Below are 25,664 nucleotides of genomic sequence, written 5' to 3'. Positions count from 1 at the left end.
CTTTTACCCTACTCCACCCATGGGATATTTGCCACGGTCGGGCTAGGCACTGGAGCTGAGTGGTTACCAAGGCCCATATAAGTGCTGTTTTTTAGGACCACATGTGAAAGAAAAGGAGTGAATGAAAAAGAGAGATTAAAGAGAAGAGGATGACATGATGATGTAGTTTGTGACTACAGGACCAGCTGTCTACTTTAGGATCAAAGGAAGGAGATATGTATATGGAGAGACGTTGGTATGAGAGAGAAATGAGAGTGCAATGAGTAGAAAAGAACCACACAAAAAGCAGCATTACAAAGTGATGGCGAGAGACAGGGAGTCCAGACAAAGATTGGAGTTGAAGGATAGAGCATGGCAATGTTGCCTACATGTTTACTAAGTGACTGAGAGGGTATAAGGTTTTGTCAATCATGGCATGAGATGCTGAGACTGTGCATCCACAAAGACCATCTTACTGAAGCTCTCACACATTAAAGCAGGGATGCTGGCGACTGTTTTTTTTTATTATGGGGGCTGGTGATATTATGAGGATGGGGGGATGAAAATATGACACAGCAATAGAGAGGGGTCACCAAAAATTATGCTACAACTAAATGGGGGGGTTGGGGGTGGCGGGTGGGGGGGTGGAGTGAGTGAGTGAGTGAGTGAGTGAGTGAGTGAGTTTGGTTTTACGCCGCTTAGAACAGTATTCCAGTTATATCACGGCGTGTCAGCTTAATGTGGGAGGAAAGCCCGAAGTGATGCAGGTTTCAGATGTTTACCACTTCGGTGAAACCCATGAGCCCGGGTATTGTGCTGACAAACCTAGAAACATAATTCTATGGGATTCGAACCCACAATCATCTGGCTTGCCCAAGGGACGCAACTCTGCACAGCGAATCGCGGCGCCTTAGACGACTCGTGCCCACGGTTGGGGGTGGAGAATTGACACATTTCTATTCCTTCAAATAAAAAAATTATTAAAGAATGACATATGTTGGATTATGAGATAATAAGGTCACCTACAGTCAAACCAGGACAAGACAAAGTCAGGTTCAGAAGAATCACTCTTATCCCAAGAAGTTTATTTATTTCGGGTTAACCACGGCAAGAGTTTGTCTGCTGCAGCAGGGTACTTTGCACAAAGAAGCATCTTCCCGAGGGAGGAGAGTTAAATGACAATAAAAGTCCAGTTTCCATCCTTGCCGAACTAGGCTGGTATTATGGAGTTAGATTTTGGCTGGACTATGATTGCATAGTCCAATCAAAATCGCACAATGAAATCGAAACCCGGTTCGTAAACTGTAATGCAGATTTTGGTCGTTTTCAGGATTTGCAAAGCATGTGCACTGTCAACTCGGTGTCTCACAGATATTTTCCAAATCATTTCCTGTTTTTAATCCACGTTCTCACGTGATTTGATACACTTTGCGATGTAAGATCCATTTTTTCACAATATAGATCTTGATTAACGATCTGATCATCTTGACTGGGTGCCGCCATTTTGTTTGATGCAAATGCAAGTGATACGAGTGGTGGAATCTGATTGGTCCATATGATAGGCACAGAAGAGACATAATTCGTAAAAGCCACTGGTAGCGCTACGATCGAACCCAGGAATTCCAGCCTAGTTCGGCAAGGGTGGAAACTGGACCTTTAAAGTCAGTCAACTCTCTTGCCTCGCAAAGGTGCTGTCAGGAAGTCAGAGTGAGTGAGTGAGTGAGTGAGTGAGTGAGTGAGTGAGTGAGTGAGTGAGTGAGTGAGTGAGTGAGATTTAACACATACTGCTTTACGTACATGTCGAACATGAAAATAATTTCATCACTTCCTCCAGGATGGTTTTCACTTGTGTTGCTATGTGAAGACAAAATACCAAAAGGAAATTGGAAGTCAAATTGAAAGAAATAAGAAGAATTCACACAGGGACATACAAAAAGTTGGATCCTGGAAAAGTATGGGAAAAAATGGAAAAGGATCAGTATTAAAGAGGGAATATAACGAGGAATAGGAAGCTTCAACGATTTGCCAAGATGAAAGACAGTGTAGGACAGATTAAAAGGTGAATCAAAGAGAGAGATGTGATATTGACGTTTGATGATGTGATAATAGTCTTTGAGTCGAACTTCTGTATCAATCAGCTATCAACCAAGCGTCAGTCTTTAATAACCAATGTATGATTGTATGCTGAGCTATTCCAGCAATTTCAGCCTTTAACTTCTTTAAGTACTGACAGAATATTTCATCCATAAACCGAGATTCTAATATGTACCCATGTCACTATTCTATTCATCAAACCAAATCAATATTTGGCACCCAGTTCACCATCAGGTTAAAAAACATGGTTACCAACACATGTGGTCACTAATGTTTTAACAAACATAGTCACCACACACGTGGTCACTAATGTTTTAACTCACATGGTCACCACACACGTAGTCACTAATGTTTTAACACACAGTCACCAAGACACATGGTCACTAATGTTTTAACACACAGTCACCAAGACACATGATAACTAATGTTTTAACACACAGTCACCAAGACACATGGTCACTAATGTTTTAACACACAGTCACCAAGACACATGGTCACTAATAGTTTAACACACATGGTCACTAATACACATGGTCATCAAAACATGACAGACAGACAGACAGACACACAGACAGACAGAGAGATAGACAGACAGACAGACTCAGATACAAAACAAATGTGTTAGCTGTCTGTATAAATTTCAGATAATGTCTCCAACATCCCTTTATTTTCTTGAATGCATAATTTGTTATAGATGGGTGTTTTGTGTCTTAATCTGAGGGTCCACCATGAAAAACAACAGGAAAATGACCCTGTAAAGCAATTGTTTTCTTATTATCAAAAAGCAATATCAACTACATCTTTCTGGTCAGTATATTCATCATAAGAATTTCTTCCAAGCAACGGTTCATCCCCATCAACAAATAGCATACAGCACATTGTTACACGAAAGCACTGAAATCAAAATGCTCTTAAACAAAATGTCATGAAACCTTTAAATATCCCACTACAAAAATACACATGCCATTTTCCTAAAGACTTCTTGTGCAGTGTTCGTGACATTATTGACTTCAGCTAATAATGATTGTAATAAGAGGATGTAGACAATTTAAGTTTGCTTTCAAACCATGCTCCATAACAATTCATTGCGCGTTTCTTCAGCCTAAATAGACATTGGTTTTTTACAATATGAGTAATTGTGTATGCATCACAAACTTAATTAGAGTAGGTGTCTGAATCAATCCTTTTGGCTACAAAATAAAACAAATATTTCCCTATTGAATCAAATATTGTGTGACCAGCTATACAATAATTCAAAAGATGATTCATGGTCTCAATGAAACTATATTGACATTCACATACTTCTACCTTAAACACTACTGAACACTTACAGGAACTTGAAACTTTTATTGAATAAATTTATTCTTTAAAATGACATTTCAGGGTTATTTCTTGCCTCAGGTGAATACTAAAAAATTGTACTGACCTAATATGATGATATGTTTCCACAAGGTTACTTACTTACTTACTTTGGAGATTTCAAGTGCGCTTTCCGACTTGATGCGTATTTCGCACACGGGCCCGGCCAGGCCATTTAATGTGTTTCCGAAAGGGGCGAAAGTGGTCTGTGCAACCCAAGAGGGGGCTTTAGGGTTTGCTGATATAGAATTTTCGGAATTTTGAGATTTGGATGGGATTAATGTACAATTATAGCAATATCATGAGGAAAGCCAATTAGATTTATTAAAGAGAAGGCAATTAAATACAATGAGGATGTAGTGATGGGGCTCGGTGTTATTCGTCTGATTAAGAGGAAACAAGTTGCCCTGACTTGTTTTAACAAAGAATTAAGTTTCCTGTTTTTTCAAAGAGCTATATGAACTGTCAACCACTTGTCATGAACTTCAATCTTTTCCAAGTAGTTTGTCTCCATGGAATTTTCGCTTATACTAAAATATGAAATCTTATTGCTTCTGTGAAATATAAAAAAAACTGATTCACAAGAGACATAACTGTGAAACTGTTTAAAGAGCCATAAAATATCAAATATATTTCTTACATGGACACCATTCATGCAGACATCACCCACCCAAGGATAACCATTTACACAGCATGTTGCCATCCATTCTGGATTTAAGAATAAGATTTAACAAATTTAAAATATATCATGAATGATTCTTTCATATTTTGAGAAAGGTTCAACTGAACATTATTCTGGGTTTTTTAAAACATTAAAAGCCCATGATTTTACATAGAGGTTTTTGATTAAGCTTACACACTGTATGTATTAATATGACACATATATGAATATGTTGTCTGGAAATAGTACAATGAAACACATAAAACCAATGTATGTTTAAGAAAATAAACTGTCAGTTTCTAACATGAAAATATGACATTTCGTCATTGCTAAAAAAATTACATGACCCATAGATCTATTTCATCCTTATTAATTAATGTTTTACATGTAATACACTGTGGATATACTTGAAATCACAAATAGGAGAACTACTGAAGAAATCCATCTTCTTATCAAACAATTTGCATAATTATTGTAGTTTATTTGTTTTTGTCTGTTTAATGCCGCACTCAGCAAAATTCAAGTTAAAGGGTGACGGTTTGTAAATAATTGAGTATGAACCACACAGTCAGGTGATTGACATCATGAGCATCGATCCACACAATTGGGGTGCAATGACATGTATCAACCATGTCAGCGAGCCTGACCACCCAATCCCTTTAGTTGCCCCTTACAACAAGCATAAACTTCTCCTCCTACAACAAGTATAGCATAGTACACCAACACAGGCATAAGAATTCGTAAGAATAAACAGAGCATCACAGGTTGTTTCAGACAGTGCATGAGTGAAATATTTCTCATATCATATGAACTCTTTGGACAATACAGGAGACTGTAAAAGCTATATTTTTCAATTATTTTCATTTTAGAGTATGGCATTTTGGTACAGCAGCATCTATTTGAATCATGGAGCAAGCAATTGGATATATATGCAGCAGTTGCCAACAGGTTTTCCGATACAAATGCTTCTGATAACCACAGACCATATACCGGTATATGGTCTCTGTGATAACACAAACAGAACATACAGCATCCATCAACATCATTTGTGACCAACTCGTGTTATTCCGGGATAAGCCAAATAGCGACTCGTGTCCCTCTCATGGGCAATTTTGCAACCGGGTTCCGTCTTAGCGCAAAGGGGCATACCTAAAACAATTGTCAACTCGTTGCGTAATGGTTCACATATCTTTCCCCATATAATATATATATTTCAGATGTAATTTAAAGCACATCAGGGCATGCAGAATTATACAGTATGACTGATCACATTTAACTGTGTCTTGGGTATATTTTTAGATGCAAGACATATGTAAATAAAAAAATATTTCTGAGGGATTCTTTGACAAAGAACCTAAAATCATATGCGCATTCTGATTAGTTTGTCGTATTTTCGCACATAACATTCATCGATAGGGAGACGAGTCTTCTTGCAGGTCAGGAAAGAGATGAATGGTGACGATTGCCATCAACATGTGAACTACAAGCTCCTTCACAATGTTGGACACATTTTACCTCTTCGCATAGAGCTAAGTGAACAAGGTGCCGCTGTGAGGAGCTTGGAGCTCTTGGCAGGATAGGGGTTGAATAATCAAATAATCAAAATAATGGGAGTTGAAATAAGTATTGATTCATTGTCATTTAATCAAACAGATTTGTGGTGCTCTTTTTAAAAGAATGAACCTATCATTGGCAATGCCCCCACTTTTGTTGGGCTGACCTTTTCACAACCAGGATGAACACAAAGCATATTTATCATATAACGTAAACAGATAACCTGGAACAGACAAATCGTTTTCTTTGATGTCCCGTGCATGAATTAGGTGACCTTTTTAATTTTCTCTCGGCCATTCTAAATTGATTACGCACTGAAAACAGACCATGAATCTCAACAATCTTGAACCAAACTTGAGCACTGAAAACAAACCAGACCTAAAATATGTGTTGATGATAAAACACATATGTTACACAATATACCACATTCATAAAGAATTCTCAAAACATCAATTGTCCATTGCATGACCATTTGAAAATCCTCTTGATGTAGATATTTTTTCTGATGCAATGTTCATCAACTGAAAAAAGACTCTGAAAAGAAGCAACATGATCATAAAACATTTTGTTCAAAATATATAACCAGAAAAACAGGAAATAATACCAACACCACCAGACAAAATGATTTTATTCAACGCTTGTTGCTGACAGCTCCAGTCAGCCCCGGCTGTATGTTTCAGAGTGAAAAGAACAACATGACTGTAACTGACGAGTGAAATTGACGAGTGTACATTTCACGTCATCTGTAACAACATGCATTATATTACATACCCACTGGCAATTAATAATTTTCCTTAATAAAATCTAGCATGAGCCATTTGATAATATTGATGAAAGAAAAAAAATACACAAATTAAATTTCATGGAACTTTGAAACAACTTTCTACAATGATACAACATGAAATTGATTTTCGTAGAAATATCAGAGGGCAAACAATATTAGACAGGACACATTAAGAAAGAGTTTAAGAGAGGCAAGGTATTTATAAAGACTTACATAGATGGAAACATGAGAACAGATGGATTTTTATTTTTTCACTGAAATGATTTTGAAAGGATTCTCATTTGTTCACGTTTGAAACCATACCGTTTCCAAATTATTATTATTATTATTATTATTATTATTATACATTTACATACCGCAGGTACCCTTATACTAGTATCTGCTCAAATACGTTAAATTTTCATTTGTTCCCCAACCAGTGGATCCGTTTGCCTTCCAGTTTTATCATTCTCAACTACAATTCTCAAATACAATTATACTCAAACACATTAAAGACTTTCTGTAAAAACACACAAACAATATACAGTATTATCTATTGCTGAAACCTCTTGCTGATTTTTTTATAAGATGGGAACATTAGATCGTAAAACTAAAAAGAAACTCATGATTTATCCAAATTAACATTACCATGGCAATGTCATAGATATACCAAACAATACATCTTCTAGCCATGCATACCGGAGATTGAGTCTCAAACAGCAATATATACAGGAATATGTTCAGTGTGTTTTCGAGCATTATCATCTGTAAAGATGTTGAAATAGCATTAAGTAATAAAACTAACAGGGTCACTAAAACATCCTGTCAGTTAATCAATCTAAATGTATTCTGAAAAGTTGTGAAAACATTAATCAGTTGTCAAAGTTATTAAAAACCATGTATCATTGTGTTAGTCATGGGAAAAAACATGCATGCAATCATAAACTTGAACCCAGTTAACCATGGACATAATAAATCTGACTGACTCTTGGAAATAGTTATGTTCCTGCTGAATTAAGTATTCCAGACCAATCTATTTTCTTGTTTTTTGATAAACATCATCATAAAACAAATAAAAACAAGAAATCTGTAATACAAGAAAATAGTTTGGTAAGGGCTTACTAAATATGATCATAGAAACTCTGGTTGCCTAGGAGACGACTAATAAGATGCAACTTTCACTGTGAGAAATTGTCAGATACAGGCATATGTATCTATTCCGGATATTGTATGATATTCAAAGTTGACTGTGCAATGCAAACGTCCACACATTTTTTATTGGAATGTAACAACGGCTAAAATTCAGAACACCTGATACCATCCACCATATTGGTAAGTAATGTGCATAAGTTGTACCGTGATGTGTACAACATTTTTAGCTGCCTCGCTAAAATAACCGAGGGTTTGGGGGGGTTTGACCGACACAACGACCTGAAACAATTGCTATCACAAGTATCATATTTAGTTTCCAATGTTTCTAAAAAATATCCCCTATTCATTGAATAGTGGCCCCAATGGATGTCACTGATGAGGCTGTAGCATACCATGATGGGACTTTATTGTTGAGTAAAATATCTATGTTGATGACCAATTTCCAATGTCTATGAGTTGCTGGGATATTCAATTTTGAGGTTTATTCATATCAAACCAGACAAATGTAGCTGGACTCATTTTTTCTGATTATTTTGAGTTTCATCCCCCTATTTTCAAAAAAGTCACATCGCATGTTGTCGTATTAACAGCATTAAACAAGCATGGTAGATAGGTATCCAGTATTCTGTAGGTGTAGCCTTCATATAGAAAATGTGCCTACCTTATTAGCATGTGGGCATGATCCCTTCAAAGGTACCTGAAAAAATTGCACATAGATAGAAAATACATTATACTTGTCAAAAAGACCGGCACCATGTACAAATAGAGACAGATTGACAAGAAAATATGACACAGTTTTATTTTTTTCCAGTTAAAGGTAATGATTTTTAACATTATTTAAGGACTGGTAATTTATTATAGGGAGGGCAGTCATGAAAAATGTTACATTTATCTTCACAACTTTTGAGGTACAATGAAAGATGCTCTTTCATCACAGAATTCAAAGAGTGTTATTCATCTAGATATGGCCAGGGTTCGATCCCGGCCGCGTCATACCAAAAGACGTTAAAAGTGGTACTTGTTGGTACCCTGTCTGACACTCCGCTTTAAGGGGCTAAAACAAGGACTGGTCGGCTCAGAGTCAGTTTACTGTGTCTGAGTGGGGTAGTCATGTAAAACTGCGGCATGGTATCTCAGTGGGCTTAGGCACTACAAGTATGCAGTCACATACAATACTAAAGGCTATCATTGAGACAGAAACTTTTCCTAAGATCATCCTTCCAGGTTAACGTTCATGCCATGACCACCTCCATGACCTAGTGGATAGGGTGTCTGTCTGCAGAGCGGAAGGTAGGTGGTTTGATCTCCCCCGACGCATCACACCAAAAGACGTTAAAAGATAATATTTGTCGTTAAAAGGACTGGTTGGTTCAGAGTCGGTATGGTGTACTGTGTCTGAGTGGGGTATCCATGTTAGCTGTGGCATGGTATCTCAGAGGGCTGGTACTGTTTATTAGATTGTTTGTTATTTGTTGTTTAATGCCGCACTCAGCAATATTCCAGCTATGTGACGACGGTTTATGAATAATCAAGTCTGGGCCAGACAATCCAGTGACAGACATTAAAGCATCGATCCACGCAATTGGGATACGATGACATTCATCAAACAAGTCAGTGAGTCTGACCACCCAATCCTGTTAGTCATCTCTTACGACAAGTATAGTCACCATTTACGGCAAGCATGGGTTGCTGAAGACCTATTCTACCCCGGACCTTCCTGAGTGGGCTGGTACTAGGAAACTGGCATCAGTCCAACTTGTACAAGAGCACCAGACACACACATGTCAGCGATAGAAACTAACATTTTTAGTCCACTAGTCCTTATAATGATAACATATAGCAAAACCCTTAAAAATTGCAAATTTCTACTAGTCTTTATGATACCTTAACTATTGGGCAATTTAGCAAGGAGTATAGGACTAGTGCCAATTCCAACCGCTGTATGTGCAAGTACATCGCTAGATATGTGCAATACTCTTGGACATGATAAACCCCATTTCACCTCACCTCACAGCCAGGTTCATTACAAACTCAGCAGCCATTTTAAGCAACCAATCTCAATGAAATAGTTGGCTCTTATGACAAAGATTAGTTAATGGGGTCCTACTCAAACAGAGAATTACAACATGCTTGATTAATAAATAATATTAAAATAAATAATATTATTTATTGAAATCTTATGAAAACAGGACCATGCAGCTTAAATGAAAACAAATGTTTCAACTGACAAAAGTATTTTCAGTAACATATTTGTCAAATATTTCAAGAGTTATTATTCATATCTGAAATGCACCATTGTAAATTGATGTTTGTTACTTGGATTAGCTACAAATGTTAACTACATGCTTAACCTCTTTGGAATCTTTCTAGGAAGAAATAAATATCATTAAAAACATTTCTAACAATGAACATTTACAATAAAGACATTACTGAAATTGTCAGAAAGGGCAGGCAATACATTATTACCCTAGCAAGAGCAATAACGCCAATATACCGGTACACAGATGAAATGAGCATCATAACAATGTTATGCTCACTTTAACAATTCCTTGATCTTATAAAACAGCTTTCAGTTTGTGACAAGTCCTGTTTTTTACAAATCAATTTCAGCATTAAAGGTCTATCTTGTCATTAGATCCAGTAATCTCATCTCCAACAGACTAACCAGCTACTTTTTTAGAGTGTGTATCAAAGAACCTACATAAATCTATTTCGGCAGAAGAAATCTGAACTTTTCTGCTTCATCTGACAATGTAATAAACACCACTTTAGTTAAAATCTAGTTTCACTATTTTTCTGAATTGGGAAGTAGTGGAAAGTGGATTAATCCATTTCGATAAACACGAACTGTGCAAAATGAAAATGTGACTTGAGGCGTGATTTCCTCCATCTGCTGTAGTACCATGTTCCTACAAGTATTCATGTATGTGTCACATGTCATACCCTTTTCCCAATAATTCACATTTATTCTGAAATAAATACAGTGCAAGTGATTCCATGGCCTTTGATTGGCCAACCAAGCTCATTTTTGCATTTGTTTCCATAAACCGAAAAAGGTTAGGTTATGCCCATAATGGACCGCTGTTTCCTGATTGGCTGATAAAAGAATGGCCAGGGCTTGTGATGCATTATTGCACTGAACGATATCATTGATTTTATACTGTCATCTACAGTGTTTTTATGTTAGTAGAATTCAATATGTTTTTTGTGTTTATGGAGTGATGGTTTGCACATTTTGTGTCAATACCCAATACTGAGATTTACACAGTTCAATCTCATTAAAATCAGATCTTAGTTCTCGCTGCCGCTAACCAAAGATCTGAGGACATCCCATTACGGGTCACGACAGGACGACCTTTCACAAACTTTGACCGACAACTGAAATGACTACCAAGAAGTCGACATCAGCCAATTAGAAAGCAGTATACTCGAGCTTTACAGCACTCGTTTCAACCTAGCGGTGTACCACAAACCTACAATCAGCACCAGGCTAGTACTCATAGGCTTCACCTAAATGGTAAACGTCCAAGACCTGTGTAGCGGCCATAAAATTTCCAAGTCCCGTGATGGGATTCGAACCACGGACCTTCTGACACCTTGTCCACATGACCAAAGAGGTTTACCCCGTTAGCAAGCTGACAAGGTAAGGATGTCATCTGTGGGATGACTCCACGCCCTGCTACACCTGCATCACTTCAGGCTTTCCTTCCACATCAAGGGGCATGCCATAACTTCACTAAAATAGTGTTCAATGCTCAGTACCAATTTATTCTAAAAATACAGATTTCTAGACTCTTTTCCACATAATGTCAAGTCTAACAAGTCATTTTTTTTCAGGTGCATTAGTGTCCTGGGGAAGTTGCATGGAGATTTAGCGAAAATAGCTCTGCTTATAGTCTGGTACAGATATTTTTTGATTAAATTGAATGGTAACGTTTGTTTGTTTGTTTGTTGCTTAATGCCACAATCAGCAATATTCCAACTATATGACGGTGGTCTGTAAATAATCGAGTCTGGACTAGACAATCCAGTGATTGACATTAAGAGCATCGATCCACGCTATTGGGATACGAGGACATGCATCAACCAAGTCAGCGAGCCCGATCCTGTTAGTTGCCTCTTACAAAATTGGAAAAGAAGCAACTCTTCTGCAGCTGTCTCTTGCCATCAGCAGAAGTGTAAGTAATTTCATTGGACGACTTCTGCGTCTCTGCCAATCATATAACTTCTTGTTGATAACTGTCGTATGCACATTTGCGTCTATCTGAAAATGGCACCTAGTTATAGCTGTAGTTGGTGAATTTGTTATTGTTGGCGTTTTTTGTACTATTTGCAAAATGTCAACAAATTGCTTCAGCCAAACGGTCATGAAACAGAACAGTTTTCTAACAAAGAAAATAACTGAAATGTTGCTTATGGTAATTTGTCATCGTAGGTCATGACCACCTTCCCACCAGTCTGATTTACAGCTTACAGAAGTTTTGTTTTTTGGAGTTGCAGAAGTTGTTTTTTGAGTAGTTACCCTAAAAGTCAGGAAATGTTTATTACTTTCAAGTTTGTTTTTTTTCCTCCTCCATCAAACCAAGTTGGTCCAAAAATTTAATACATATATTTATTTATTGATCTTCTTGTATTTATTTCTTTAGTTCACCCTCTTCCATCAAGCCAATTTGATCCAAAAATTCTTACGATACAAAAAGATAATTATATTAGCATAATATATATATATATATAGCTAAAACAAAACCCCCAAAACAACCATTAATATTTATTAGTATAAAAAATGATCAAATCATCAACATAAAATATCTCATGTCTTTAGGAACCATTTAGAAGTGATACACATAAGGAAGAGAACTTATGGATGTCAACTTCTTTATCAGTGAAAGATGAAGGAATAAGTATATACTCCGAAACGTTGTGTTCCTCATAATAAAGAAGTTGACATCCATAAATTCTCTTCCTTTAAATTATCTCAAATATCAATTAAAAAAACAAGCTGAAAAATACATGACTGAAGCACAACTGATGTGACAGCTCGGCACCACAAAACTACAGAAACTGTAAGTCAGAGCAGGGATGACAACCTGTGTGTACAGTCTGTCACCGACAATCTAGTGGTGCTTAACCATCTTACAGAGAATCCTATAAATCTTTTCGCCTATCATCTAGTCCTGACATGCCAGGGATCCGGCAACCTGGTCGTTCCTTGTTACTTTGTCTGAGCAGGGTAACAAATGAGATCAGGTCATTTACTCTGCAGACTACACAACTGGTAATAGGGTTATGTATGCTGGAAGTTACCTTTGAGGTCAGGGTAATTCGTAAATGAAGTTTCTTATGTGGTGTATTAGGTTATTTCCTTTCATGTTACGCATGTGGTAAAAAAAAAGTCCCCTGCTGAAGTTCCCACACAGTTCTGGGTCACGGTGGCCCAGTCGTCTAAGGCGCTGCATTTGCTGTCCTTTGGCTTACCAGAAACCTATGATTGAAGGTTCAAATCCCAGATTCATTCTGATTATGTATCCAGGTTATCTCAACACCATACCCATGCTCACCAAAGTGCTTAAAATTTGAGACGTGCACGACTTTAGGCTTTCGTCCCACATCTAGCTGTCATGACATACTGTTACTGTAACCGAAACACAATTCAAAACAGTGATAATTCCCACTCACTCACTCACTCACACATGAACCATAGAGAAGTATCTACATTAAGAAGAGATGTTTCCGATGTGTACCAATTAATGACAAATAAAACAATCAGTCAAGTGTTAATACAGTGTCTTTATTCTTATCACGATATGCTGCACGTGATTTCCAAACTTTCCATGGTAATCCTGAACGTGCTAACTGGTACTTCTCAAGTCATGGATCTATGATGTCACATGCGATGCATTCATTGCATTGGTTCACACATAATACCAGTATGTTCGTTTGTGCATCAAACCAATCCAATATCTCTAATATGAGTAAGTCTTCATATGAACCAACATGTATGGTATTCGCATTTCATTTGGTGGTGAGTATAAATATTAATATATATATATAAAGACCCATGAAGATTCCGGGGTAGAATAGGTCTTCAGCAACCCATACTTGCTGTAAAAGGCGACTATGCTTGTCGTAAAAGGCGACTAACGGGATCGGGTGGTCAGGCTCGCTGACTTGGTTGATACATGCCATCGATCCCAATTGCGTGGGTCGATGCTCATGATGTCAATCACTGGATTGTCTGGTCCAGAATCGATTATTTTACAGACAGCCGTCATTTAGCTGGAATATTGCTGAGTGAGGCATTAAACAACAAACAAACAAACAAACAATATATATATAAAGGTCAGCTTTATGCTTCAGTATTTCTACAGTTACCAATGAGATCAAAAACTTTCTGTGAAGTTCCACTGAGATCTGCGCCCATCATGACTGATCCACCGTGCCATGTAACGACTATCAGTATTATGTATTCAGTTAATGATAACAGAAAGCAGACACATAGATATTAGTACACGAGAGACAAGTATGTTTCACATCAGACACACGAATGTCAGAAATAATTAGCAACACTGACCTATTCTGTTATCCTTGATCATTAAAATCCTAATATGAACAATCATCAGAGGATGCTCTCAACTCCCTGAGAAACATACCATCTTCTCTTTATTACCATAATTGATTACTAATACGGGTTAGACATCACACAGAAAATGGTCTGAATATAATGACTGCAGCGCGTACAGCTGTGTTTGCGTGGGTGAAACAGAGTGCGGAGGACAGAGCCTTTAAACTAGCATCATCTTTGACGACGACCATAATTTCATTATGAAACGGTTTCTAAAATGTCACCACTGAAAATGCTAGTGTTGTCAGGTCTGTTTTTGAATCTCTCTTCCCTTGTGGGCAATCACATCAAGTGCTGGGATGTTTTTCATAGCTGCTAAAAACTCAACTTCGGTAATTCATTTCACAATTCACTTAGAAAATTTGGAAAATGGTACAATTTTTCATCTTTAGTGCTGTGTAGGCTGAACATTGAGATGAAATATTTTCTAGCCAAACCGAGCTCATGCAGGTTTCGTTTTATGGATTCTGATTTTTCAAGCAAATATGCCACAATTTAGGAGAGAAAAGCCAAATATTTGTAATCAGGATGAAATTTGAAGAAAATGCCAATTTAAAATGAAAGGTCAGTCAGATTTGCATCTTTTTCTTTGGTCTGTTTAATATTGTGATACAGACGTGATCTCATGGGGGTTCCAGTAGCTAATGTTGTGAGACTTGACATTAAAAATCATTGTCAATACATCACAGGTTTGTGTAAAAAAAGGTCCTTCATCACCCAGGAATACAAATGGCCACTACGCCATGTATGGGTTTTTAGTAAGCTGATGAAATGAGGTCGTTTATAACTCATGAAAGTCAAATGAACCTACCATTGTCTGACATACAAGCAGTGTGTGGAGTAGGGGCAACAAGCAGTGTGTGGAGTACATTTGTGACCAACTCGTGTTATTCCAGGACAAGCCGAATAAGGACTCGTGTCCCTCTCATGGCCATTTTTGCAACTGGGTTCCATCTTAGCGCAAACGGGCATACCTAAAACAATTGTCAACTCGTTGCGTAATGGTTCACATATCTTTCCCCATATCTTATATATATTTCAGATGCAATTTAAAGCACATCGGGACATGCGAAATTATACAGTATGATTGAACACATTTTACATGTGTCTTGGGTATATTTTAAGATGCAAGACATGTAAAATCAAAAAATATTTCTGAGGGATTCTTTGATGAAGATACTTGAAATCATGCGCGCATTCTGATTGGTTTGTCGTATTTTCGCACATAACATTCATCGATAGGGGGGACGAGTCTTCTTGCAGGTTACGGAAAGGGGCGATTGGTGACAAATGTGTGGAGTAGGGGCAACAAGCAGTGTGTGGAGTAGAGGTAACAAGCAATGTGTGGAGTAGGGGCAACAAGAAGTGTGTGGAGTAGAGGCAACAAGCAATGTGTGGAGTAGAGGCAACAAGCAGTGTGTGGAGTAGAGGCAACAAGCAGTGTGTGGAGTAGAGGCAACAAGCAGTATTGTATTGTAAGCTGAGGTCATTGGCTGGAGTACGTAATTGCTTCCTTCTCTACGGAACAAGGCCCGATAAAAATGCTCGATAAAAATACCATATTTTCTTGAGTATAGTGCGCACCCAAGTTAAAAGCACACCCCCCTCTAGCGGATTCAGTATTTTGGAGAGAAAAAAAATCGAACATTATGCGCAGAAAAAAATAACACTGTACCCCTTCAGCGAATTCCGGTAAATGAATGGGTGATAAGAAACTTGGTCAGTACAAATTTGAAATGTGAGATATAAAATCACAAGACATGCTGATTTACCGTTTAAATTGTATTTTATGTTCTGCTAGGCATTGTTTTACATGCAGGGATTAAGATTACCTTGTGTATTTTCTCGTAAACTAAGCCGTAACCAGCAATCAGCTGTACACACGTTTTCTTAGAATCTGCCGATGATTCGGTTAAAACTTACCCAATGGATTTTGATGCAAGGATCGGGAAAATTGTATATGAAACTATTTTTTTTATCAGGAATAATATATTCCAATATAATGTTATTTTAGTTGCAGCTTTTACTAAATATATTCCAAATAATAATAACCCTAAGCGTAGCACTTCAGTGTAGCTGATTGCTACTGCCGGCTATTTTTTTCACATGTAACTACACCCCAAAATGTCCATATGTCTTCTCAGGGATAATTATTGATAATGACGTTAAATAAGGAGTGATGGTCAATGGCTTGGCTCATCTATAAAAGTCCAGTTTCCACCCTTGCCTACCTCAGCTGGAGTTAAAACATTTCTTGACTAACAAGTCTATGCATAGTCCAATCAAAATTGCGAGACGAACTAGACATCAAGTTCACAAACAACATGGATTTCAACTACAGGATTTGCAAACCATGTGTACCACCAACTGGACATCGACAGATGTTTTACAGATCTTGTTATGTTTTTAATCAAGGTGCTCAGGTGATTTGATACACTTTGCGAGGTAAGACTCATTTTATTACAATATAGATCTTGATTATCTATCAGATCATCTTAACAGGGAGACACCATTTTGTTTGAAGCAAATGCAAGTGATACTGGTTGGTCAGTAAGAGGGACAAAGAAGGGCCATAACTCCCAATAGGCACTAGTGGCGCTATGATCGAGGCTGGAAGTTAATAGCCTATAGTCAGTTAATGCCCTTGCCTCAGGAAGAAGGGCTTGACTGCATGTCATCATTCCTAAAGGCAGGCTGCTGTGATATAACAGGACTGATCTGGCACTGCACAGTAGGGATATGCTTGAATGAGTACATCTTGATGCTCACACTGTCAACCACTGGTTTGCCACCCCTGTGGATTCAGTGATAGTATCAGTTGCAAGTTACCTATGCTTGTCATAAGAGACGGGATGGAACGGACATAAATGGATGTTGTTGTCGAGGTCGGTGACTTGGTTGATAGTGTGTCATCATCTGGCCCAGACTCTATTATTTACAGGCTGCCGTGTAACACTGGAATATTGCTGACCGCAGTGTAACACACCACACTGCTTTTCCTCTCTACATATCTACCAATATGATATTGCTGTGGAACTGTGCCAAATATGTTAGCCATATTTTTTGCATCAAACACCTTAAAAAGTTTCCATCTCTAGAGACAAATGAAAGTAATATTATGGTCCTACAAATCTTCATAAAGTCTCAGGTTTTGCACTCGTTGGGACAAAGATTATTTTTCAATGTTTGAATTTTTTCAAATTGATAAAAAAGAAGCAGTTGCTTTATTGTCTGGAACAATCTTGAATCTCAGTGTGCTGCTCTATGAATGTTTCCGGTGCCCGGACAATGCAATTTCTCAGAAGACACTTAAAGATTATTCACAGTCCAATCATTTTTTCAAATATTTTTGTAAACATATAATTACATTTAGTACTAGCGACTAAATGTTTTTATTGCATGTATATCATCTTATGTTTACAATTTTACTTACTTCCTGCTACGTCATCACACGCACGTGTCCTCGGAAGTTACGTAACCATCTCGTGGTGACGTAATCACTGCTTTTTCATTACGTAACCGTCTCTACTCATCACTTTCGCACAGCTGTTCATCCGTGGTACATCGCATTGTCGCTCTCCGCTTTCCCACCCACCCGCCCTGTTTGCCTCCATCTATCTCATTTCCATTGTACATCAACTTTATTGTCTATGACAGGTACCAGGCACAACAAATTGTACATATCTAATTATATATCTCTCTAATATTGTACATATCTTGACAATGTGAATAAAACAAGTCATATTTTTTGCATCAAACACCTTAAAAAGTTTCCAACTTTAGAGACAAATGAAAGTAATATTATGGTCCTACAAATCTTCATAAAGTCTCAGATTTTGCACTCGTTGAGACAAAGATTATTTTTCAATGTTTGAATTTTTTCAAATTGATAAAAAAGAAGCTGTTGCTTTATTGTCAGGAACAATCCTGAATCTCAGTGTGCTGCTCTGTGAATGTTTCCGGTGCCCAGACAATGCAATTTCTCAGAAGACACTTAAAGATTATTCACAGTCCAATCATTTTTTCAAATATTTTTGTAAACATATAAGTTTGATTTATAGCTGTGAACAAATCAAATAGATTATGATACTACACATCCTCCTACAGTTTCAGGCTCTCCCCTTTCTTTGTTGGAGAAGAAGCTCATGGACAGATGGACAGATGGACAGATGGACAACTCCAGTCCTGGTGAGCAATATTCAAATGTTGTCAGGATTAGAAGGGCCTGAACATAGTCACATCAAGTGTTGCATAATAAAAGAAATGATAAAATAGTCACATCAAGTGTTGTATAATAAAAGAAATGATAAAATAGTCACATCAAGTGTTGTATAATAAAAAAAATGATGAAATAGTCACATCAAGTGTTGTATAATAAAAGAAATGATAAAATAGTCACATCAAGTGTTGTATTATAAAAGAAATGATAAAATAGTCACATCAAGTGTTGTACAATAAAAGAAATGATAAAATAGTCACATCAAGTGTTGCATAATAAAAGAAATGATACAATAGTCACATCAAGTGTTGTATAATAAAAAAAATGATGAAATAGTCACATCAAGTGTTGTATTATAAAAGAAATGATAAAATAGTCACATCAAATGTTGTATTATAAAAGAAATGATAAAATAGTCACATCAAGTGTTGTATAATAAAAGAAATGATAAAATAGTCACATCAAGTGTTGTATAATAAAAGAAATGATAAAATAGTCACATCAAGTGTTGTATAATAAAAGAAATGATAAAATAGTTACATCAAGTGTTGTATAATGAAAGAAATGATAAAATAGAACTAAAGTTAGTCTGTTCTATGCTATTTTGTGTGTAGAGACAGCATGGTACTGGGATCAGAAATAATAAAGAAATAATAAATTCTAAAGAAAATGAATAAATAAAACAGTGTTGAAAAGAACCAATTACTCATTTTTTATCGATCAATGAAATAATTAGTTTTCAAAAATTTACCAAGTCAACAAAAAACATTACCATAATCAGAAAACAAATCTACCACAGCTGACCTAATTCTGCTTCCGAGCCATTTTTAAAGCTTGACTGATCAGCTGTCAAAGGACAAACAAAATGAGGGAAAATGATTGCTCTGTGTTCGTGAAGTCAAACAAGGACACAAGTAAAAGAAGACCTTCATTAGCGCCGAACCAGTCTTGCCATGACCCTGCCTTTCCCGAACACATAGATCGTTGTCTCATCAGCGGACACCCGATGACAGGACTGAAATAATCTCATTGCATGCCAGAGAGTACGATTTACTCTCTTATTAAACGGTTCACCTTCAAACTTTACAGAAGTAACTATCATGATAGAAAGAATTCATCCAAAATTCTTAAAATGTTTTGCTTTTTGTCCAAACTCTTGTGGTTGACCTGTTTTGGAGAATGTTGGAATGGTCATGCCTTGTTAAGTATTATTTTTATGTTCTCATGAAGGCAAGGAAGCCAGGGATTAAATCTGTCAATATAATGGCACTTTCTGCAGATTTGGGGTGTAATTCATCATAGGTGTTGAAAGAGGCCAGTGAAGCCGCCTCATCTGTTTCATATTTAGATCGAAGCATAAAGATTCGAAGTGACAAAAACTCTCCATGACTGTATGACTTGAGGGAGATTTCACCTTTCATCCAGCCTACTTTCCCTTTATTTCAAGCAATATTCCAGCAGCTCAAGTCTTTGGTGTCTACAATTCATGTTTCAGATACAATTCAGCATGCTCTTTCTGTGGAGATTTTCAAAGAGTGTCATACGACTCTTGTTCAAAAGATTAAGGGTTACAACATACAAGGCCGCAGTAAAACTTTTCAAAAAGCTTTATGGTAGATATCTGGAGGACATTTCCAACATTGAGGCATCAGTGACCAAAATGATGTATGATGCAGTTCCCCATTTTCTCCCCTACAATAAGTTTATGTGATTTTCAGGTGAACAATTGACATGCCTTTGCATGTGTTTGTGATGGGTACCACAGGTGGGGCAGGATGTGCTGACCTTTTCACCAACACCTGGTATCATCGACATTTGATAATGATTCATAGACACATGCTACTGAGGTCGGCCTCCATGGTCTAGTGGTAGAGCTTCTGTCCAGAGAGTGGAAGGTCCGGGGTTATATCCCGGCCGCGTCATACCAAAAGACGTTAAAAGATGGTACTTGTTACCCTATCTGGCGCTCGGCATTAAGGGGCTAAAACAAGGACTGGTCGGCTCGGAGTCAGTATACTGTGTCTGACTGGGGTATACATGTTAAACTGCGGCATGGTATCTCAGTGAGCTAGCACTATAAATCGGCATCAGTCTGGACTAGTACAAGCAGCCACACAAACACACACACACACATGCATGCACATCGCTACATAAACGCAATAATCCCTAAACCCCATTTCACCTCACCTCACATGCTACTGATATGGTCAGACTCATACAACCGACTCTGCTTTTGATAGATAATTCTCATGATTATGGAAATGTTTTTGTCACTTTTAGTTACACTTTTTCTATGTTGCTGAATGTAAATTATTTTTATTTGCTTGATAACATTTGCATAAAATAACACAAAAATCATTAAAATATTGACACTGTCGATTTGACAAGCTTGAAAAGATAGAAAATGCATATGTGATACTTTGATTGTTCATGTGAAGGTACATTGTTCATTGTACTGTTACAAACCAAAGATGGAACCACAAGGTTCTGTAGCTCACCTGAATGTTGCCATCATAAAATATCAGAAATGTCATACAAGGATAGAAAAGGATAATCTGAAGATACAACAAAAGTATTTTCATGCATTTTTATGCATCTTCATGAAATTACACAACAATAAATGAATATATATATATATATATATATATATATATATATATATATATATATATATATATATATATATATGCAGAACCTAATTACATGGCACTACAGACCCTTGAATATCCGGCGTAGAGGGAAGAATAGGTCTTCAGCAACCCATGCTTCCCCTAAAAAGCGACAATGCTTGTCGTAGGAGGCAACTAACGAGATCGGGTGGTCAGGCTCCCTGACTTGGTCGATGCATGTCATTGTATCCCAATTGCATGGATCAAAGCTCATGATGTCAATCACTGGATTGTCTGGTCCAGATTAGATTATTTACAGACTGCCGTCATATAGCTGGAATATTGCTGAGTGTGGCATTCAACAACTAACAAACAAACATGTCACTGCAATGAGCCAACAGCAGTACATTAAGGTCAAAACTGCCAGAATACACCTTTGCGTTCGGTTCCAAATTCAATTTAGTGCGGTAACCTAGCTCTACATTGAAAACACAGTTTGGTTATCTCCTTATCATACCATAATTACTGTTTATCCACTTTCATAATGATACAGGCAAAATTGGATAAGCAATGAACCAAAAATATATATTTCCAATATGACAGCCATGTTTGAAATGGGATCTGCTCTATGAGCAGTATTTAGAGACATCAGTGCAGTGATCTTATACAAATATTTCACCTTCATAAACAGAGTAGTTTCAGAAGAGATGTTGAAAATGCATTAACACTAACAAATAAGTACATGCAGGTCAAAGTTCATCATGTTCTTAGCTAGGTCAAAAAATGAAAATAAAACAAGACACTTTATTTTATTTCAAATACATGCAAATATGACTGAGTAATGCGCAATAGTGACATGGCAGACATTCTTAATATTGAATCGTAAAACTGTAAGCACTATTTAGAGACACCATAGTGGGGTATATTTATGCATAGTCTTAACCTCATAGGTCTTGTAGTATAAGAAGTGTCGAAAACGTAAAAGTAAATGACACGCAGTAAAACGGACAGCGCACCATGAAAAATCTATCACTTGACATTCCAGCTGAGCTTAAAATGATACAACCAATTTCAAAACATATATGAATGTTTCTCAAATATGTACTAATCATATCACAACCATTTCGCTTTGACCAAGAAAATGAAATAGGTCAATATAAAATGGTTCCACCAAACTCTAACGATAAGCCATTGAACAATGTTACAACTCCAATAATTGTACAGAATTCTAAAGATACACCATTGGCGCCTCAAATAACCTCATTCCAATCCATAGATGAAGGAAACAAATCATCAGGTCAATTCGGTCTGGGCATCGTCTACCAACGACCATACAGTTTAGTTTGGCACAAACAATTACACTGGCTCCAAAGACGTTATCAGATCCCATAAAATACTGCCCAAAGTGAACCAACAACATCGGTGCCAGTGTATTCTGATTTGTTGATACCATAAAGAGTTCATCAGTACAAGTTAGTCCAAGAAGGTTACAATGGCAGAAATACTGTCGAAGATTAGCCAGAGAGCTTGGAGTCATAATTTCTAAACCAGCCGAGTCTACTTGTTCCTAAATTACATTTAATCTTCACGTGTCACTGTTCAGAAAAGAAGGTTTATTTCACTGTTCATCACTATACTATATAAAATAGTAAAAATTATATAAATGGAGTAAGATTGAACACAGTTTTAATTGGCTAGTGCTTTCAACTCGAACCACATACGAGTCTCATCAGGCCATAACTGAATAACGGACATGAATTTGTAACATATAGTCATGTGATGTCATAACATTTAGGAGAACTATATATATACTCAACGCCAAAAGAAACACGAACCTTAGAAACTTATAGAGAAGCATGTACATTAAAAAGAATTGTTTCCAATGTGTACCAATTTATGACAAAAATAAAAGTCAAGTGTTAGCAGAGAGTGTCGTTATTCTTATCACGATATGTTGCATGTGGTTTCCAAACTTTAGATTCTCACCCTGCACGAGACAAATGGTGCATTCCGAATTATGGGTCTACGACATCACGTGATGTGTTGATGAGCATCGGTTCACACAACATACCAGTATATTCGTTTGTGCATCGAACCAATTTAATATCTCTTGAATATGAGAAAGTCTTCATATATTAACCAACACATATGGTACTCAGGTTTCTTTTTGTCGGTCAGTATAGTTTCAGAATAGACATACAGCCCAAACGTTAAATCTCTTTTTTGCAAAATTTGTATGGTATCCTGTAATTCATTATTCCATCATAACCCATTGCCTCGTATCTCATTGCGAACTTATTGAAGTGACGCAACCTAAAATAATTCCAGTAACATTTTTCAGAAGAAATTTATTTCTATCACCAAAAATGGTCATCTATAAATTTAACAAGGAAGATCATCTTCCTGAGGCAAGAGTGTCCACTAGCCATATTATCAAAGTCTTGTTTCCACCCTTGCCACATCAAGCCCACATTCCTGTGCTAAATATGATTGGACGATTGCATATATCGATAGTCCAATCAGAGACCGTTTCACCATATCAACATCCACAACTAGTACATATTCATATGAAAGTGGGGGCGGTCGGGTAGCCTAGTGGTTAAAGTGTTCACTCGTCACGCCGAAGACCCGGGTTCGATTCCCGGCATGGGTACAATGTGTGAAGCCCATTTCTGGTGTCCCCCGCCGTGATATTGCTGGAATATTGCTAAAAGCGGCGTAAAACCATACTCACTCACTCACTCACTCATATGAAAGTGAGTTACTGCGGCCTGTCTTTGTTAACACGAATATGTGTTTTTAATCTTTTAAAACCCCAATGATTGCCTTTGTTTATGTATCAGGGATGAAATCCTGAATGTTTTTGTTATCTGAACAGGACTAGAACAGATTGGGACACCCATGTTCATGCCTCACACCCCAAACTGTTTTCCTGAAATTCCCTTGGACTCAAAAACTGATAGCCCCGTGTAGATCTCTGAAACTATGTACTGGTGTACGCTATCCATTTTAGAGATGCATGTTGGTTTTTTCAAGTGTTTTTATGTGACTTTTATATTTCTTTGTGTAAAGTTTGTGGAAAGTTCTAATGTTTGTGGGCAAAATATAAAACATAAAAGATATTTCACTTTTTTCTTCTGTTCTTTCAAAGGTGACCTTAACATGCTGTCTGATGTGCATCTTTGAGTCAAGATCTTCTCGTAAAGCCTTTGTCTGAAGACCTGCAGTTAGATGTATTGAATGCACTTTTTTGCTACTTGGAGGAATAAGGCATATAGAGCTTGTCAGATTTTGTTTCCACTCTTAGGATACACCTTTTTTATGTTTTGTTTCACACGCCAACTGCCCCAACTGAAAAGCAGGCGTTCCAAGAAATAAATTAGACATAAAGATATTAATTTTTATTAAGTCTCCCGCAAGTAACATAGACCCTCTTATATAAAATATAAATGTGAAATTTAAATTCCTTGTCTACACCACTATCAGCGATTCAAGAAGCCAACGCATGAATGATAAATAAATAAATAAATAAATAAATAAATAAATAAATGACATAGCTATTTATTTTTATTTTTATTTTAACCAACCTTGTGTGGAAAACCTAGATTAAATTCATAAAACATTTAATATAAAAAGTGTGGCCTTAATTTTCTTAGGTCAGCAGATCTAAAAACCATCATCCGTTGCAAACTTAATCTGTAATTAATTACCAGAATTAATTACCGATGGCCATGGGATTCTGGCTTGCCTAAGGGATGCAACTCTCCACAATGAATTGATGCGCATTAGAGGACTGAGCCATATTACCCACTAATGTTCATGACAAGAATGGAACAGTACACATATTATAAAATCTAAAATTCATCATGCCAGTTTGAAAAATGGGGATCCCTTCCAGGCAATATTGGCACATAACATGATTTCTTACAAGATAGCTACAAGATAGCATAGCTCAGATGAACATGATCTATCCAGTCCTTCTCTTTTCAGTTTAGTTGATGTTGGTAAAGGAAGCTTTTAATCTTCACAGAAGCAAGTGTACCGCCTCCACGGTGAAGACTGTCTGCCCCAAAGCAAAATGGTTAAAAAGTGATCTGTAAAGTATTTAAATGGATCTGACCAAACTGTAGAAACACTGGTCGAGGTGTAGCTTTCTGTGAGACTGAACAAGCAGGAGGGGAGGTGAAATGGGGTTTAACCGTGTTTAAGATTATTGCACTTATCAGGGATCCATTTCACTATTTCCAAGCTGCAGCAGTGCAGGTAAAACACTCCAAGTGAAGGTAACTATTATTGCCAGGTTGCAAGTTCAGGTAATATTTCCCACCACAATTGCATGGAAGCAGTTATATTTCAAAAACTGAATTCTTTCAGAAATGGCTGCAAATCTTTTAGAATCCAGGAAACGAGAGTTCATGAAAATGAATGAAATACACAAGTCGGAATGCACTGAACTTGCAGAATTATTTCTTCACAATTACCACTAGAAGCATCACTAATGAGGTTACAATCACAACAAACAGACACTTTGAAACTTCTGTTTCAGGTTGTTTACTGGATATCAAATATGAAAAGCCATATACAGAATTCTTCGAAATACAATACTGGAGCACATTCTCAAGTTTATTTTGTCTTTGAATTTATTTGATATT

This window comes from Haliotis rufescens, unplaced genomic scaffold, assembly GCF_023055435.1.
Source record: "Haliotis rufescens isolate VD_foot unplaced genomic scaffold, xgHalRufe1.0.p SCAF_5, whole genome shotgun sequence".
NCBI classification, from domain to species: domain Eukaryota; kingdom Metazoa; phylum Mollusca; class Gastropoda; order Lepetellida; family Haliotidae; genus Haliotis; species Haliotis rufescens.
Note: the sequence above shows the minus strand (reverse complement) of the source record.